The sequence below is a fragment of the Acomys russatus genome, chromosome 18, assembly GCF_903995435.1.
Source record: "Acomys russatus chromosome 18, mAcoRus1.1, whole genome shotgun sequence".
Lineage (NCBI taxonomy): Eukaryota > Metazoa > Chordata > Mammalia > Rodentia > Muridae > Acomys > Acomys russatus.
Genome location: NC_067154.1, coordinates 48,102,170 through 48,118,710, shown reverse-complemented (window position 1 = coordinate 48,118,710; position 16,541 = coordinate 48,102,170). Strand labels below are relative to the sequence as shown.

Sequence of the window (16,541 nt, the reverse complement as noted above, 5' to 3'; positions counted from 1 at the left end):
TATCAGTATTCCACATCTTTTGGTAGAAGATTAATGAAAACATTAAGTGACAGCCTCAGTAAAAAGCAGAGAAAGTAATGCCTTTAAAAGGCTTTAAAAGGTAACTGCATCTTATACACAAGTTTCCAGAAAATTATTCTTGAGGTCCATTCAGACAATATCTTTGGTTACAAAGGTAGACATGAAAAGTAAAATAACACATGAACATGTCTCCACTTAAGTGCATGCTTCCTGGCTGCACTGGCAAGCTGACTAATGGTTTTCAGAATTCCAGGAGTTCATCTGCACAGTAGGTGCAATTCAAGTTCTGGTGCTGGTGCTGTGCATTTCCAATCACATCCTTCTCTCCAGCTTGCACTGACTGTGCTGAAGCAGGAACACACAAAGTCCTCCCCAACACAGTAGATCCATTCACCGAGGTGGGAGAGGGCGTGACAATGACATCACCTCCTCTTTTACCAGAACTGAGCTTCTGACAATCTGCCCCTGTATACTTGTGATGACCCCTGAGTTTGATTGGTAGCACACAACAAGGTGCTCTGGGTTTTTAGGAAGCAGAATCATGCTATTGCGAGTAATATCTGTCACCTCTGTACTGCCCAGGGATTTAAATGTATTTGAATATTGAGTGGTATTCATATTCCAAATCTTCACAATGCTATAAGTGAATACACTGAAAATGTAATGTCCATCATGTGTGTACATTGCCTCATTAACAAAGGAGGAATGGCCTCCAAATTCCTTCAGTTTTTCCAGATTTCAAACCATGGATTCTTATATCTGGTCAAAAGGCACACTGAGGACCTGACTGCTATCCTTAGAAAAGCTTAGACAGGTGACTCCTTTACTAAGTGTCATTTTCCATCTTCTCAAACACTGTCCACTCTGAGTCTTTACCATCTTGATCTTCTCAACTTGGGCTCCAGTTGCTTACAGTTCAGTATCTCTGATGAAACATACATAAAAGGACAGCATCATCCATCATCCTGAAGTTACCCTGGGCCTGGTACTTAAGATCCTTCCCGATTTTTCCAGTAGTAAAGTTTCACACTTCAATAAATCCATCCTCAGAGCCAGTGACCAGAGACTGAGCATCTGGAGAGAAATGAGCACACATTCCCTGTGGGATTTCTGACCAAACTTAGCATGCTTGCTCAGTTCTTCCACATTTCTGACAGCTGCTTTGCCTCAAGACAGATCTATGGCCATACCAGGAGGAAGCAATACCCAGTGCTGCTGCCACTTCAATGCCTGTCCCAGCAAGGCCATGAGATGAGAAGTAGGCACTGTAGTGACTTGCCTAGCTAAAGATGGGACAGTTGCCACTCTCCTTTTGTCTTTCCTACTTCCACCTGAATATGCCTCACAAGGGTCAAAGTAAGATCTGGAGAAGAGGTTTTCCAGAGGAACACTATGGTTGTGTTTGCTTTGAAATAATCATGGGGGTTTGTTTGTCTCAGAAATAACCTGGCAACACCTAGTTCACGAAGCTCCATCAATTCCAGAACACGTTCGTAGAGATCAATAAGGGTTTTGTCTGGCAATTTTAGAGACTGTAAGGCTTGTAAAACAGTTTCCCAATGGCCACTATTAATATTAATCATGGAATTTTCAGTATTATCCACAGTACTCAGAGAGATAGTAGTTTCTTTCTGTAGGGCGACCAATGCTGGATGTAAACCATTCTCAAATCATCTCAGAAGACTCAATTTCAATAGACATAGCATTTCCACTCCTGGTCCAGACCCACTCAGCACAGATCCAAACACACAATACCTCACAGAAAGATGTGTGTGTGTGTGTATGTGTGTGAATGCAAAAAGCCTATTTTCCACTTTCATTTTTATCAGGTTCAGCAAAAATGCTCTTAAATTCAGGTCATGGATCCATTGTAGTTGAATTTTGTGGACCTGATAAGAATGCTTTTATGTGGACTCATTTACATGAAGACATGCAGTTTCACCAGCGCCCTTTGTTGAAGATACTGGTTTTTTTTTCCTCCAGTGTGTACTTCTGCCTTCTTTATCAAAAATTACTTGTCCATAGATATGTGAAGTCATTCCTAGATTCTCAAACAGATTCCATTGACCAATATATGTTTTATGTCTACATTATCCTTTTTAGTATTATAGCTCTGTAATACAATTTGAGATTCAGGATGGTGAGGTATCTAGCATCTCTTCTATTATTTTGCATTGTTTCACCTACCTTGGGTGTTTTGTGTTTCTGTAGGAAGGTAAACATTATCTTTTTATTTCTGTGAAGAAGTGTGTTGGAAATTTTGAGTAAGAGTCTGTTGAATCTGTAGATTGCCTTTGGAAGGATGGCCATTTTCACCATATTAATCCTACTGATCAGAGAACACGATATAGGATTGTTGCAATAAAATGACATTCTGGTATATTCATAGGTCAGAATCTCACTCATCCATCATTAAAGCAGCTTCCTTTTGTAGTAGATCAGAACAAGTATGGAGACTCACAACTAGCCATTGTGCAGAGGGTGAGACATATGGAGTACCCAATCCAAAATTAGATGTCTCTATTAAATACCTCTCTTCAGTACTCATGGAACTCTGAGGAAGGGGTGGAAAGATTGTAAAAAGAAGTAGACAAAGAAAACCTCTCTAGACATGAAACAACTGATGCCTATATGAACTTATAGACCCATGGCAGCAGAGACAGGGCCTATAAAGGTCTAACCTACATGAGGTCTCATTACTGATAGAAAAGGAGAGGCAAGCTCCCATCACTACCGAGAACCTATGGACAATTGATTAGTGCTTGCAAAGAGCGAGAGTGTTTCCTCTAAAGGACATAAAGGACTCTCACTGGGCAAATTAATTTTAAGTTTGGGCACCATGCCTAGCAGTAGATGACAAACCTAATTTGAAGTCAAGGTTTTTTGTTTTTGTTTTGTTGTTGTTGTTGTTTTGGCTATCTGTGTGGAAAAATATATGTGTGTGTCAGTATCCATTTGTGTTTCTTTTGGTGGATAAGGAAGGGGGAGAATCTGGTACAATCTGAAGGAGGAGAAAATGTAATAAAAATGTACCGTATAAATATGTTTGACTTACATTCAGAATTTTAGACCCACCAAGCTAGGAAAGATGTTTTCTTCAAGGTTGTCAAATATAAGTAGCCAAAATCCTATGAATGTAACATGTATATAATTCCTGATTGGGTCATGGTTCTTCTTTCCATATGTAGCTTATTGTATGTGTGTGTAAAACATTAATGTAAATTAATAATAATGATAATAAAAATAATATAAAAACAACAATAAGACTTGATATATTAGTACTGATATATGTTTACTTTGTCCAAGACATTTAGCAGATGTTGTGCTATAGTAAATCTTAACAAATTTGATTTGGAGTTCAAATAATGCATTGATATTTACTTCTTTTCATACCTCAATTGTTCTGAAATTTTATAATGTCTGATTTTTTTTAATAATTTATTTTTATTGTATGTGCATTGGCGTTTTGCCTGCATGTGTGTCTGTGTGAGGGTGTCAGATCTTGGAGTTACAGAAAGTTGTGAGCTGTCATGTGGATGCTGGGAATTGAACCCGGGTCTGAATTTTACCACATGTATATTTGATTTTAACATTAAATATAATAGAGTATGTTCTCTGCACATAATTGCATAGATATCCACATGAGGTTGATAAATTCCTTTTTCCTCTGTTTATATGTGTAACAACTTCTATCCATATGAACATCAACAGTAATGATGAAGCATCCAGTTTTTCTTTTTAATCAGCTAGATGTCTTATGTTCTGTGGCCTAGGTACATGATATATTCAGCAATTCTGTCTTACTGTCAACTTATCAAAGGTAACCAATAGCAAACCAAGAGCATAAAGAATTGATGTAAAGTGGACTCTGAGTGGTATTTCTGTCCAAGGTCTCAAAAGTGTTTAACCCATTCCTGGTACTACATGATTTATTTGGTAACATATAATGTCTAATTAGGATATTGTTGCTCCTATTGTATGTTAATTCAATTTAAGCTCATTATATATTTATATGTATATAATTTAGGACTCAATTTTAAATTATTTTATTTTTTAATATATTTTATTAATTTATTCATATTACATCTAAATTTTTATCCCATCCCTTGTATCCTTCCATTCCTCCCTCCCTCCCATTTTCCCCTTACTATCTTCCCCTATGACTGTGACTCAGGGGGACCTCTTCCCCTTATATATGCTCATAGGGTATCAAGTCTCTTCTTGGTAGCCAAGATTTGCGCAACCATGTTCATAGCAGCCTTATTCATAATAGCCAGAACATGGAAACAGCCTAAATGTCCCTCAGTAGAAGAATTGATAAAGAAACTGTGGTACATTTACACTATGGAATACTACTCAGCTATGAAAAATAAGGAATTCCTGAAATCTGTGGACAAATGGATTGAACTAGAAATGATCATAATGAGTGAGTTAACCCAGAAGCAGAAAGACTCAAATTGTATATACTCACTTATATCTGGACATTAGCCCAAGGGACATGTCCCAAGAAAGTCTTTGCTTACTAGGACTCTTTTATATTAATAAATGTTCAAACAACTTTTCCAAAATTCTGTTGTATTAATTATCTCTTCCATACACTATCTTTTACCTTACCCTCGCATCTTTTTAAGTCACCCAGCTTAATTTCTGCTTTTTCTCTTTATAACACTATATTCTGTAGTACCTTTATTGGAAGATTCCCTCCAACCTCATGATACCTTGCCAGCTGTATGATCTCTGAGTTGTCTAAACAAAGTACACATATCTAAAATGTAAAGACAGCATCCACATACAGGAGAAAGTTCAAGATTTGTCCTTCTGGTTCTGTTATCTCAGTCAGAATAATTATTCCTAGTTCAGCATAATTATTTCTAGCTTATTGCTAAAAATCAAATTACAAATTTTCTCATGTTCACTAAAATGAGGAGAATATACAAATGAAAAGAAAGGCAGAAAATAAATGTAGGGAGAAAGATGAGAAGAAGGGAAAACACAACTAGACACTGCTTACACTGTGACAATCTGAATCTAAGCATCATTGGTTAGACTGGGAACCACTATCTCTATGATGCCAGGCCTTTATAGTTGTGGCAATAAAAACAGCTGATAACATCATTTCAAAAGAAAAAAATATTTTGGTTGATTTTATGGATACAAAGTTTTATTCTAAAATTACTAGGTCATGTTGCTTTTATCTTTTGCCTAACACTTCATATTAAGAACACATGTCAGGGTAGGCTGTTCACTTCACTATGGTCAAGTAGTAAGAGCAACAAGAAAAGCCTAAATTCTTAGCTCTGTCTTCTTGAACATGGCATCGTCAATATTCTAGCTCCCCTTCTTAGGGAACCATCATGTAAATAGTTTATGATATCAACTGTACTATACTTTGGTGATCAGGACGTTAACACTTGGAAGTTCATGGGACTTTCAAGATCCAATTACAGCAATTAATTGGGTGACCATACACTAGAACCATAAAAAAGCATGAAACTTTCATTCTAAGAGTGCCATCCCTGAATATACAGCTCCAAAAAAATCTCACATACATGTGTAAGTATAGGGTCCACTAGAGTAGAACCAAATAACAAAACACTGAATATTCATATTGTGTTGTGGGTATGATCTAAAAAAAATGAACAAGTATATCAAAATATATATTTGAACAACTATAACAGATATGGTAGAAGCAAAAACAAAAAACAAAAACAAAATCACTGTTACAATCCAGGAATGGTGGTGCATGACTGTAATCCCAGCACTCAGGGAGGCAGAGGCAGGAAGATCTCTGAGAGTTCAAGGCAAACCTGGCCTAAAAACCTAGTCCAGGACAGCCAAGGCTACACAGTGAAAGGCCCCATTTAAAAAAAGAAAGAAAGAAAGAAAGAAAGAAAGAAAGAAAGAAAGAAAGAAAGAAAGAAATTCATGTAAATTATTGTTGCTTATATGCCTAGTTTCGTAATGATTTGCATATACAGATATTTGTGTGTTTTATACACATGTTCATGAGCACACAACCACATAATAATACCTGAAAATTTTAAACCACAAATATTGCTTTTAAATGTGCAGCATTATTTTTTATAAGTTCATACTCTAAAAAATAATTATGCCCCACAGGTATAAATCAACATCCTACAAAGTGAGATACTGTTCTAACAATTTCCTCTAGTAATTCATGTGAAATTTAGCAGAAAATAAGATTCTCTTTTGATCTATTACATTTGGGTTCAATAGTGTGAAAGCAAAGAAAAGTTATGAGAAGTATAATGATTATTCCTTTTTTTCCAAGAAACAAATGGATCAAGCAGAAAATCACAGGAGATACTTAAATGCAGTAAATGTTCCCATGTTTTCACACTTGTGTTTAATTTGAAAGACAGGTAAAATTAAATTAGTTATCACATCCAATTACCGAAAAGTCATTATAGAATAGTATTGAGGGTTTTGCCTTTATAAAATTGAATTAAATGCTGTTAAGCTACTTAATATTTGCCATCTGCTAAATCATTTATGGTGTCATATTAATCATTGTCAATGCTAATAGTCTGTCTCAAAGACTCTTACTTGTAGCAGAATGAATGTTCCCTGGATAACAGGAAATTTTTAATTAAAGCTTAGCACTCATCTATGATCTAGTCTGCTTGAGCGTTGCATGTGTCCTAGTTTACTATTTAATGTTGTGATAAAAAACCATGCCCAAAAGCAATTTGGGGAAGAAAGGGTTTGTGTGATCTTACAACTTAATCATTGAAAGAAGCCAACGCAGAAACCCAAGGCAAAAACAAGGAATTGAAAGAGAAGATTTGAAGAAATGGGGCATATTGGCTTACTCTCCACTTCTCACTTAGTTTTCTTTTTTGTACAACCATGGACCACCTACGTAAGAAGAACACTGCCCAAAATGGGATGGGCTTTTTCACATAAATTAGTAATCAATCAGATGCACCACAGACTTGCCTGCAGGCCAATTTTAAACATACATTTTCTCAATTGAGCTTCCTTCTTAAAGATTAATCCAGGTTGGCTAAAGTTGTCAAAAAAAAAATCACTATAACATAAACAACCTATTAATAACTTTAAGGGTTTGAAACTGCTTTGTTATTAGCCTATGTCACTTGTACATCCTCTTATGTTTAACACATATGGGACCCGGGTAAAAATTATTATAGATGCTACATTCTGAATATATATGATATGTAAAAGTTATCAATTCTTATATGATATTGTCTTAGATATATAATTACTGTCAAAGGGAACTGACAAACTCTTGGTTGCTAGCTGTATTTTTTGGAAATTCTGAAATTTTTATGAAGAGTAGGCTAGGAGGTAACATTGAATCTGAGAGCGTGTCTTTTGAAGACATTGGTTATTACTTTATTTCCTCTTTTATTTACATATTACTTGTTCATAGAGGTATACATTATATTCTTCTTCACACTTCCCGGACCCTAAAGGTCTGTCTTACCATTGTCAGAGAATAAAACAAAGACTACACATTATAATCTCTTAAACTATGAGATAAAGTAAAATACTATTCATTTTCATATGTTGTTCTTTTGTCTTATCAATAAGAAAATTTATCTTATGGAAATCATAATACATATGTGGTTGTGAGGTGACTTGACAAGAAAGTTCCTTTTTTTGTGTGTGGAGGAATTATAAATTTTTATCTGGATATAAATTTTCTCTGGTGTAAGCCCAGAAAACCAAGTGCAGATAAGAAAGGAGTATGTTTGTGAAGTTCAGATGGAAAGAAGAACATTAAAATTTCGGTTAGTACTCATCATGACATTCAGGCAAAGAAGATATGTACACCTGTTTTGTCCAGAGAAGTTGTCAGAAGGTGAATTAATTCAAAAGATTCAAACTAATACAGTATCATTGATGGCGATAGAGATTTAAGAAAATTAATCTCTGGTATTTTATTATCTGTTGAGAAGAAAGGAAAAATAGTAAAATGATTTAGAAATATTGTAATCTGTTTGGAGCAAAAAAGTCCGGGGAGGTTGAAATTAAGGAGGACGTAGTTTCTAAGAGATGTGTGCTATTGAAAATTAACAAATACAAATGATCATAGTAGGAAGAAAGCTATTGGAGTCTAGAATTGCTGGGCTATACTAAACCATGAACACACTGATATGAAGATTTTTTTTTTTTTTTTTTTTTGGCTTTTCAAGACATGGTTTTTCCATGCAGCCTTTGCTGTGCTGGAGTCACTCTGTAGACAAGGCTGGTCTTGAACTCACAGAGATCTGCCTGCTTCTGCTTCCCGAGTGCTGGGATTAAAGGCGTGAGCCACCACAGCCCACCCTGATGTGAAGATTTAACTAATGTAATGACTATTCTTAGAACTGTAGAACACCTGTGGCTCATGTAGGACCGACCACGTAGCAGATTGTTTCCACACTATTCACTTCAGTGTGCTCAGCCACCCAGAAACAAGAGGTTCTAGAAGTTACGATCCAATTAAAGATGACTGCTAGAGCCAGAGACAGACTTTAGTATTATTCCTGCTATGTTAACTGGGAGGCATGTTCAATGTATGAGTCATACAAACATGGAGCTATCCACCCAGAATATTTTATAGAGATTATGATTCAATTATAAAACAACTTTCCTCTCTTTCCACCATCCAAACTCTCACATATACCCCTTCCCAATCTCCTTTAAATACCTAGCCTTTTTATATGCTAATTGTTACTTCATATATATGTGTATGCACACATATATACATATATACATATATACATTTCTAAATATAACTTACTCAGTCCCCTTAATACTGCCTGTATGCATATTTTAATGGCTGACTTTCACTAGAAAACCAACTGGTGTATTTTCCCCTGGGGACGTCCACCTCTTGCATTTTCAGTTTTTCCCCATTGCCTATAGTTCTCTGTGTTAGGTTAAAGCCCCATGGGCTCTTCTCTGTATAGTTTGGTATACTTATTGGTGTCATCCTTCTTTAGCTCACCTGATGAGCTCTTATGTGTTTAGCTTCTTATATTATTTGGAGACACTATCTCATAGCAAACTCCCTGATCCTCTGTTGCTTAAAAAGTCTTTCCTCCTTCCCCTGTATATGCTCATAGGCTATCAAGTCTCCTCTTGGTAGCCTGCTATCCTTCCTCTGAGTGCCACCAAGCCTCCCCATCCAGGGGATGTGGTCAAATATGGGACACCAGAGTTTTGTGAAAGTCAGACCTCACTCTCCACTCAACTGTGGAGACTGTCCTGTCTATTGCCTAGATCTGGGTAGGGGTTAGAAGTTTACTGCACGTATTATCCTTGCCTGGTGCCATAGTTAGAGCACAGTGATAGGGAAGGGAGTAAGGAGAAAATGGGAGGGAGGGAAGAATGGGAGGATACAAGGGAAGGGATAACAATTGAGATGTAATATGAATAAATTAATAAAATATATTTAAAAAAGAAAGTAGGTTATAGCTATAAATAACCAAAATAAATAATGAGATTCAATTGCCAAAAAAAAAAAAAAAAAAAAATCTTTCCTCACCTCTTTCAAAATGTTCCTTTAGATTTAGGTATGGGATGATTTGTAGATATATCAATTGATACTAGACTGGACTATTATATGTTTTGATTGGTTGTGGTGTTATGTAGTCATCTCTGTCAAAAAACACGTTTCTGTGAGGGTGAAAGCTACACTTATTTTTCGGTATGAGGACAGATGCTCTGGGCATTTTGCTAGGTTTTCACTACATAAAATACCTAGTCTCTCTCTTGTTGAGGGTGTCATAATCCTCTTAGAAAGCAGATGGTTACTGTAAGGGTGTGTGTGCCACTATGAGATATACTGGCCATTGATGTGGTTCCGAAAAAGCATCATGGCTGTGTAGAAACGTAAGTCGTCTTCCTCATTTGGAAGCCTGCATAATGATTTCTGGTACCATAAAAGCGAATCTTAGAGAGGAGACATTCAGGTAAGCTCCTAATCAGGTGTCGCTGGATGCTGGTCTTGAACAGCATAGTGTATTCAGCCATAGGGATGTACCTTCCATCTCTGAAGGATAAACAAGGACAATAACAAAAAATTGTTTTGAAAGTCTCTTGGGTAAGCACGACCAACAACCTGAAGGGAGGGCTTGTCATGTCTGGTTCTGGGGACTTTTTCAGTTGTTCTTTGACCTTTAGAGAGTACGACATCAGTCCTGAGGAGAAAAGTGCATTGAAAGTATACATTTTTCTTTGTTCATGAAGTTGTGAATGTTAAGGCTCTTTCTGTGAACAATAAATAATATGATTCCTTAGGCTTTTTTTTTCCGCAAGCATTTTATACTTATTTTAGCCAGCCTTTCTTTGTTGTGTATTCACCTCCTTTATCATTTCTAAGGAAACTAGAAGGGGCAATGTTGGAGGCCAGGTGATATACAACAGAGGCATATTTCCTGAAACAGCACCCAATAAGTGATAAGAGAAGCTATGATTACAGTCTATGTCTCAGTGGGGACCACAGGAAGTTATAAGTGATAAGAATGCAGAGCATCTTATCCAAAGGTATCAGACATTAAGGATGTAGGATACATGCACCATAACTGGAAAGGTAGGGGTTCTGAGGACTCAGTTCTCACCCAGATCAAGACACAAAAGATACTTGTAAATGATCTATTACATGATTGAATGTTTGCTCTCTTCATTTTTGGCTTAATTTTGTCTCACTCTTTCTACTTTTAAAGAAATAACTAAAGATCTGGAGGGTGAATTAACTTTGGAAATTTCAGAGAGAAAAAGGAAATGTATTTATGCCAGAGTCCTGTAGCCTAGTAGGGATAGTGATCGAATTGGAACAGGAGCAGCACTGGAATTTATTGTGGAACTTCGGTAATCTTAGAGAAATATTTGCCTTATTTTCCCTGAATATTCTTAGAAATCATGGGGAAGTTTTAAACATTCGTTGCTGCACTCACTTAAAACAAATGAAATAATATGCTTAATACTTTAATGACTTTCATTTATAATACTTGACACAGAAAGACAATTAGTTTATTTCAGAAAGGATATTTCAGAATATGTATAATTTTATCTAGACTTCTAATCCTCTTAAATTATTTTGTCCTGAAACAATTATAGGAATTTTTTACTTGGTTTATAAAAGACAATATGAGGAAGTACTTCATATAATGTTAGATAATCACATTTTAAGCTTATGGATTGATGGAAGAATATTGAGTTTAATAGCACAGTAATTTATAATTAAAATTTAATAATCTCCATAAACTTTCGGTTATATATATTATATTACTTGTTAACTTCTAAAGATGTTTATGTACTGTCAATAAAATGTAAATATGAATATAAAAATACAAAAAGACTATGCAGTATCCTTGACCTCGCTGGCTTTTACAATCCTTCCTCTCTTCAGCAGGATTTCTGAGCTCCACCTAATTTCTGACTGTAGGTCTCTGCATCTGTTTCTATTAGTTGCTGGATGAAGCCACTCTAATGACAATTAGGCTGGACACCAATCTTTGAGTATAGCAGAATATCTTTAAAATTATATGATTGACATTTTTTCCTGTAATAGTTGATTCCATTATATGTCTCCAGGCTATCCAGCCTCTGGATCCTGGCTCTCCAGGCACTGCCAGGGCTGGGCTCCCTCTTATGGCATCAGTCTCAAGCTGGACGTGTCATTGGTTGGCCACTTCCACAAATTCTGTGCCACTTTTACTCCAGGGGATGTTAACGGCAGGATAAACCCACAGAATCAACTAACCTGAGCTCATAAGGGCCCACAGACATTGAACTGGCAAACCCAGGATCCTGCGGGACACTGACCTAGGGCCTCTGCATATATGTTACAATTGTGTAGCTTGGATAGCTAACAATGGAAGCAGAGGCTATCTCTGACTCTTTTGCCTGTCTTTGGGACCCCTTTTTTTCCTAATGGGTTGCCTTATCCAGTATTAATACAAGGGGAGGTTTGTAGTCTTACTTTAACTTGATTAGACCTGTTTGGAAAATATTCATGGAAAACCTACCATTTTCTAAAAAGGAATGAAGGAAGAGTGGTTGGTGACACAGTAGGAATGTGGGGGTCAGACTGGGAAAGAGGACGGATGGTAAATTACAGTGGGAATATAAAAATATATATAATAAAAATGAGGGGGAGACAGACCATGTAGTATATGGTTCTTATATTGAATAGATTGATATAATTGTAATATATTACATAGAAATAAACAATTTCAGGATAAAAAGCAACATTAGTTACACATTTGGTATACTAAAATTACAGTTACTTCTTATTACCTTACAATCAATTAAATAATGAAAATTATAAATTTGTTTTGTAATGTATGTTTTAATAGAAAAGGATGTCATTACACATGATCTGAATTCTTTTAGAGCCAACATGATAAATATAAAACTTGCTGAAAGAAATTATAAATTGTAATCCTGATTTGCAATGAAATATTAAAAAAAGAACTTTGACTCCAGCAATATTAAACTTGAGTAACTTTTTCACCCAAAGATGAGAAATCTTGTTAATCTTATATATATATATATACACACACACACATACATATATGTATATATATATCTGTAGGTGCTATTTTAAACTCTATTTTATGTGGGGTTTCTTTAATGCCTTCAGCTCCCTTTCACACACCACACCCCCAAACATAGGTAGGAGAGAAAGGTTAGTGAAGAGACGGGGCATAGATCTCTTTGTACTTAGTTACTGGATTAGGGTCATTGGGTTCTATAGGGCAACGCCAATCTCAGTCATCAGAGTATCCAGCAGCAGCCTTCTTCCATCTCCGACCTACATCTTTCCTCAAAGTGTCCTCTCTCAAAGCATCCTCCCTCAAAGCCTCCCTTTCCTCTTTCTGATCTTTGGTATTTGTAACCTCTCAGAGTCCTCAGAATTAAACTAACTGCAACTGGCAGTGATTATGCCCCTCTCTGAGCCCCATGAGGTAATCATCAGCTGTCAAAGACCATGGCACCCACGAGACAGTTACCTGAGGTGGATAAAGTGAGAGCAGCTCCAATCCTACATGTATGATTAAAACAAAAACTTGTTTACATAATATAACTGAGTTTTTAAAGAAACCAAAACTTCCACTCCATAGATCTTATGTGGTGAATCTGTACACAGTAACTAGACACAATAACACCAGTGGTGGATCTGTGTTTATTCCATTGAAGGCTTCACAAAAGAGGGAAGGGCCTCCCTAGAATGGGCAGCAGCAGCAGCAGCAGCAGCAGCTCAGAGAAGCTCTATGGGGAAAGCAGAATGCATCTACTCTGTGGCAGCCACGCGGCCTTCATTCCCTGCCATCAGGATTCAGCTTCTTTGGCCTTCTACCTTGGGATGGAGACTTGGGACATGCTGAGAATCTTCTGTATCCCCACCGTAGCATCTAGCTCAGTTAGTGGAGCAGTTACTGGTTTCTTAGCTTCCGGGACATGAAGCTGCCCACTATTATACTGTTTAGATCTAATCTTCCAAACAAATATAGAAATATAGAGAACCTACAGTATTATATATAGTAATGGTTTAACTGAAAATTCTTTGCGAACGTGATCATCAGGCCCCTAATTCATGTCTATGTTGGCAGTCATCTCACCAGAGGAATTTGTTGCATGTGTCTATATTTTTAGCAGGATATATGATACTTTGCTTGCTTATTCGAGAAGCCTGTTTCTCATGATATATCTCTGCCTTATCATGCACTTTTCATCAAAGAGCAAGAGGAAGTCAAGAGGATGGACAGAGACACACAGGAAGTAGAAGAAAAGAGAATATTGAGTTTGAGGGGTTTTTGAGAACTTTGAAGGAGAGCTTCATTTGGGGTGCCAGCAAAGGAGGAAGGTGAGCTTAGTTCTTCCACTGCCTCTCTCGCCTGTCAGGCATTCACCCCAGCATATAGAACTCAAGTTTTTATTGGTAAAATCAAAGAATTGAGATTTTGTTAGAAACAACCTGTTTTCAAAAATACTAACTCAAACTTTACATATTTCTCTTTTTGTCAATCTCTCTTTTTGTTCCTCTGTTTACTTTATAGATATATGCCTAAAAATTGTATATTAAAAAATTATTCCTGTTATAGCTAGGCATTATGGTGCATTCCTTTAAATGTAGCATTTGAGAGGCAGAGGCAACCAGATCTCTGTGTGCAAGGCCTACCTAGTGGGTTGGAGGCCAGTCACGTCTACATAGAGACTTCAAGAGCAGTTAGAGCTACATAGTAAAACCCCTTACTGAAAACAAGCAAACAAAAATTAAAGTAAGGCAAGATAACATTAATCTTGTGATTGCCATGTTTAATTGTCACTGTAAAATTTTTATTGGTGATCATTACCTCTTCCATTATTCCTATTTTGTGATTGTTCTTTTCTTTTTTGTTTTGTTTTTATTAATTTATTTAGATTACACTTCAATTGTTATCCCTTCACTTGTATCTTCCCTTTCTTCCTTCCCTCTCTCTTTCACCCTATTCCCCTCCCCTACTTCTGTGACTGAAGGGGATCTCCTCCCCCAAGATATGGTCACAGCCTATTCAGTCTCATCCTGGTAGCCTGCTTATCCTTCCTCTGAGTGCCTAAAGGTCTCCCCATCAAGGGGAAGTGGTCAAATATGGGGCACCAGAGTTCATGTCAGAGTCAGTCCCTGCTCTCCACTCAACTGTGGAGAATATCTTGTCCATTGACTAGATCTGAATAGGGGTTCTAGGTTTAATGCATGCATTGTTCTTGGTTGGTGTAGTAGGTTCAGCACACACCCCTGGGTCCAGATCTGCCAGTAATGTTCTTCTTGTGGGTTTTTAGGACCCTATGGCTCCTTCTATTTCCTTTCATAATCAATACTGAATTGAATAATAAAGCAAAACAATGGAGACTTTTAAAATATATTGCTGAAGTAAGTATTAATACTTAAATTCTTTCTGTAGAGCATGGTTAGAAAATATTCAAAATGTAAAGAAAAGGAATTGGTTAATTAATATGAAGTGACCTTCATGAACTCTGCAGTTGAGGAAACAAATCATAAATTTGTTAAATGAATGGTAGAAAAGTACTTGTTGATTACAAGTGGAAGAAATGTTTTATTATCTTTATGTAAACACTATTTATTTCTTTAAAATAAGAGAGAAAAATAGTCCAGAGTAAAAAATAAAAGTAATTTCATGTCAGTAGGAAAGGCTACATTAGAACATATTAGTAAAATATATAAAAAAGTAATCACATCTCAGTACCATTTAGTTATCCTACATAAATTATTCCAAATTTCTTAGCATCACTACTAAAATTGAAAAAAATAGCTTTAAGGAATACATAAAACATTGTATCAAGTAATATTGCTGTGACAAAATAGTATTGCCATTTAAAGCATTTTACAGGTAATCTACAGGTAAAATAATCTGTTTATGTCAATATCTGCCAAGATATTGACAAATATCATGATATTCTCATTAATATCACGAGACTTCTCATGATTTTAAAGGTAGGCAGTAACATTTTTAACCAACACAAGAATAAAATTAAAATAAAGTAAATTAACATAATTAATGGAAAATTTAATTTCCCTATAATCACCAATCAGACAACATCCTACTAGGTTGTATAACAACCAAATGAGTAATTCATTGAGTTAATCAAGGACTACAATTTAAAGACTTGTACAGATAGTATTTTTATATGAAATAAATTTCTGTGTTCACAAACAAAACTGTAATGATGCAGGACAGTTGCTGCTGGCTGTATTTGTAGTATCTGAAAGAGTAGACACAGGTGGCAAACCAGATGATTGCACTTAAAAAAAAAAGCCATTTGACATTTTGAAATGGGAAAATGAATCAATAATTAGAAACACTGTAGGTGAGGATCTCTGTGCCAGACTAGCAGTGGGGGTCGCTAGCATAAAGATAATTGCTGCTGGTGGTATACACCAGCATGAAAGATTGAGAAATGCATGGCAGCAAATTGAAGGGTGGGAAGGGTGCCAATTTTGCCATCCATCCTCTCTGTATTATCTAGGCATAATAAACATCATACTTGAAGAAAAGCACTTGTATGTTAGTGAATTTTCGAGGTAGGGTTACTTACCAAAATAGTAAATTATTTAAACTAAAAGTGCAGAAGCAATCTAATCTCTTTTCTCATTTTCAGACTGTGAAATGATAAAGTAGGGAAGACCTATTGTAGATAAGAAAGCTCAGGGTCTGCAGCCCTGGAACTGTAAAAACTCTTCATTGACACCATTATTTGCATTTCTTGGTTTATATTTAATTTCAGTTTCATTGAGGCTCTTACCTTACATGTGTTTGTAATTATTTTTCAAGCATTTCTATATTGAACACTATTCAGGAGATATTTCTATTTAGGGCAAAGGAATAATGGTTTTCACCTAGTGAGAGTCTGATGACTTTCTCATAATCCTTTTTAGTTATTAAGCTCTTCCAGTCATGAAATGTAGGGTAGAGAACAAGAGTGATTATAAGAAGAACGAAAATGTAAGCCATCAAGATGATACCTAGAAAAGCCATGGGTTG

The 16,541-nt window shown here is 36.1% G+C and overlaps 1 pseudogene; it reads right to left on the bottom strand.

The window, feature by feature from the left end:
- Positions 1 to 278: 278 nt before the first annotated feature.
- Positions 279 to 1,722, bottom strand: LOC127202326 (WD40 repeat-containing protein SMU1-like; annotated as a pseudogene).
- Positions 1,723 to 16,541: the final 14,819 nt, after the last annotated feature.